This window comes from Penaeus monodon, chromosome 8 (assembly GCF_015228065.2).
Source record: "Penaeus monodon isolate SGIC_2016 chromosome 8, NSTDA_Pmon_1, whole genome shotgun sequence".
Taxonomy (NCBI): Eukaryota; Metazoa; Arthropoda; class Malacostraca; order Decapoda; family Penaeidae; genus Penaeus; species Penaeus monodon.
Genome location: NC_051393.1, coordinates 46,390,608 through 46,395,607, shown reverse-complemented (window position 1 = coordinate 46,395,607; position 5,000 = coordinate 46,390,608).

Here is a 5,000-nt window from a genome sequence, read left to right as displayed (position 1 = left end):
ATATATGTATATATATATATATATATATGTATATATAAATATATGTGTGTGGGGTGTGGGTTTTGGGGGTGTGTGTGTGTGTGGTTTTTGGGGGTGGGTGTGGGTGTTTTTTGTGTGGGGGTGTGTGGGTTTCTAGAAAAAAGGGATGAATGAGATGAAAATCTTACAAAAACATGAGATGTAATTTTTACGGTATTTTTTACGAAGATTAAAACCAAAAATGGTTCCCCCCCCCAAAAAAATCTCTTATACTTTAAAAATAATCATTCTCATCCATAATTTTTCTTTATTTGTCAACATGAATATGGTTCATATATACATACATATAAATATATAATATTAAAAAATATATTTTATTATATATATAAATTTTAACACACACACCCCAAAACACACAAAACACACCCACACACCACACAACACACACACACCAAAACACACACCCCCACACACAACCAAAACACACACACACATATATAAATAAGGGGATACTCAAACACAAAAGGAAAAAAATACACACGCACAGGAAAAGAAACACACACCACACAAACCCCAAAACACACACACTATATATATATATTTTAAAATATAATATTAATATTTTTATATATATATATATAATTTTATAATTTCTACACATTGTATTTTTGTGTGCCCTACATACACATACAAAACACACACATCCCAAAAATGGGTATAATAATTTAAAAATATTTATTAATATATATATATAATAATAATATATATATTTCAAAAAATATATAAATATATATATAAAAAATATAAATACCTGGGTATATATACCCTATAATAATATATAAAATATATATATATATATATAAAATATATTTTATATATATTATATATATTTCGTTTATATAAAAATATTTTATATATAATATATATTTTATTATATATATATTATATAGATATATAAATAAAATATGATATAATAATACAAAAATATAACCCCATATTATATATATAATATTATATATATATATATTTTATATGTATATATTCATATAATTTTATAATATATATATTTATATATATATAATATAAGTATATATATACCCTATATATAAAAATTTATATATATAATATTATTTTATTATATATAGTAAATGTTTTTATTTTTTATATAAAATATTTTAAAATATATTTCATATAAATATATTAAAATATATATATGTATATATGTGTGTGTGAAATATATAATATATTATATATTATAATATATGTATATATGTGGTATATATATTAAAATATATATAATATATATATTTATATTATATATACTTATATATTTTATAATTTTATATTTCATAATATATATATAGTATTATTTTATTATTATAATATATATAATTTATATATAATTATAAAAAATAACCCTATTTTATATATAGTATAAATATATATATAAAATATTTTATATATATATAATATAATATATTTTATATATTAAAATATATATATTATATTATGTATATATATATATATATATATATATGTTAGATATAATATAGAACATATAATTATATAGATATATATATATATAATATTAGATATTATATATATTAATATATATACATATTATTCTTCTTCTTTTTTTTAACGGTAGGTCATGTTAGCCGCGTGGTACTTATTTATACAGCATGATTTCATATATATTAATATAATACTATATATAATTTCATATGTTATATATAATATTATATATACATATATATATAATATTATATATTAATATATATATACATATTTATATATACATATATATAAATATTATACAAAAATAATTTTAAAATATATTTAAAAAATATACATATACATATTTTATATGTATATTTCATATTCAACATATAAGACATATATACATTTCATTTAAAAAATATATACCTATTTATCCAAAAAATACATAAATATACATATATATATATTATATTGTATAATAAAACATTATATACAAATATATACATAAATATATATATATGGATATATATTTCACCCCATAACATATATATAACACTTTAATATACAACATACAACAAATATATATAAAATAACATATATATAAATATAACACATTATAAAACATATATATGATATAATACATATTATAAAACATACATATACAATAATACATGTATATGTATGTTAATGGGGGAATATTATAATAACATATATAAAAAAATATAGGGATAAAAATTTTAAATTTTATATTTCCCCTATATACAAAATATTTTAAAAATATATATCACATTTAACCCTAATATGCCCTATGTAATATACACATATATATACAATTTTAAAAATATATATTATAATTTTATACAAAAAATTTTTATAATAAATATACCAAAATACATTTCAATATACCTACATTTTAACCTATATAATTTAAAAATAATACATATATGTAAACATAGATATACATATAATTACATAATTATAATTATATAAAATATATATATACAGAAATAAAAAACATATATATATAATTTTACATTATATACAATAGATATACCTATTTTAAAATAACATACATTAAAATATATATACAAAAATTATATAATTATAAATATATATAATATTTTAAAATTTTAAATTAAAATAATTTATAAAAATATATATATAGGATATATATCTTTAAAGAATACAATATAATAATATATATAAAATATATAAAATATAATTTTAAATAAATATTTCCAAAAATAGAAAAATATATTACATACATATATATATAAAACAGAAAGAGATATAAAAAGAATATATATATATAAAATAATATTAAAAAGATAATAAAATATTATATAAATTTTTAGAAATACAAAATAAGAATTAAAAATATAAATAAATACCCTTAAAAAATATATAAAAAATATATATTAAGTTTTTTACAATACAATATATATAGTTAAAAATAATATATATATATACATAAATATAAGGGTAATATAATAGAAATATATAAAAATAAAATATAATAGAAATATATTTTATATATATATATATAGAAAATAGAAAAGAAAAAGAAATACATAATAAATAATTATATATAGATATATAATTTTAAAAATTATTTTATTTTTATAATTAAATATATATATAATATATAAAAAATTATATAAAGAATATATAGAATTAAATAAAGATATATATATTAAAACATAAAATTTTATAATATATATATATATAATAAATATAGGAAAAAATATATATAATATAAATAATAAATATAAAAAATATTTTTATATTAAAATAATATTAATTTTAAAAATTAATTTTAGAAGAAAAAATAATTTAAAAAATACAAATATATGAAAAAATATATATAATATTTTATATAAGAAAATATTTATATATAGGGGAGAATTATATAATAATAATATATTTTTATATACATAGATATAATTTTAAAAATATTATTAAAATATTATATATACATTAACATATATATAATACAAAAATAATTAAAAAATATATAATAATATATATATATACAAAACAAAATTATAAATAATTATAAAATATAATATAAATAAAAATTATAATATATAAATATATATATATAAAAAAATATAAATATTAAGATATATATATATAAATATATAATATACCCAAATATAATTTTAAAAATAATTTTATATATTAAAAATTAATTTTTATATATAAATATTTTATATATTTTATATATTATATATAATAAACAAATATTTTTATATATATATTTTTATTTTATATTTTATATAGAATATAATATTATATATATATATATAATATAATTTTAAAATAAAATAGAATATATATATATATAAAAATATATATAAAATATATATATAAAATTTTATATATATATCATAAAAATTATATATATAAAAATTTTTATTTATATTTATTATATAATATATAATATAAAATATATATATTATATATATATATAATATATAAAATAATTTTATATATAAATAATACATACATATATATATTATATATTTTAATATAAAACAAATAATAAAATATATAAATATAAAAATATAAAATAATAAATATAAAACAAAATATAATTAAAATAAAATATATATAAAAAATATATATATATAAACATAATTTTATATAAAAATTATATTTTAAAAATATATATATAAAATATATAATACATACAAATATATACCCTACTATATATATAAAACATTTTTAAATACATACAAAATAAAAAATTATATATATTTTTATATAAAAATAATATAATTAAAAATATTTCAAACAACCCCAAAAATAAATATTTTTATATAAAATATAATTTTAATATATATATATATATATAATATAATTTTATAATAAAAATAATATATATAATAATTATATATAATAAATTTTATATTAATAAAAATATATAGAACATACAAAATTATATAATAATATATATATATTATATAAAATATTTTAAAAATATATAAAAATACTATATATAAAAAATATATTTTTTTTATATAAATAATATATATATAATTTTATATATAAATATATATTAAAATTTAAAATACTAAAATATTTATTTTTAATAATAATATAAATTAAATAAAAAAAATTTACCATTAAAAATTTTAATAATTAAAAAAATAATTTCCAAACATTATAAAATATTATTATCCCAATTAATAAAATTTCCTAAAATTTTTAATAGATAAACAAAAAAATCAAAATTAAATTTTTAAAATATTATTAGTTTTTTTTTTTTAAAAAAAAAAAAAAAAAAAAAAAAAAAAAAAAAAAAAAAAAAAAAAAAAAAAAAAGGGGGGGGGGGGGGGGAAGGGGGAAGAAACCCGAAATTTTATTTTTTTAAGTGGGGGGGGTTTTTTGGGGAAACTAAAAAAAAATTGGGGCAAAAAAAAAACGGGCTTTGGGGACAAAAAAAAAAACCTTTGGGAAAACAAAAAGGAAAAGGGAAATTAAAAGTTATGGCAAAAGGGGGAAATGAAAAAGTAAAA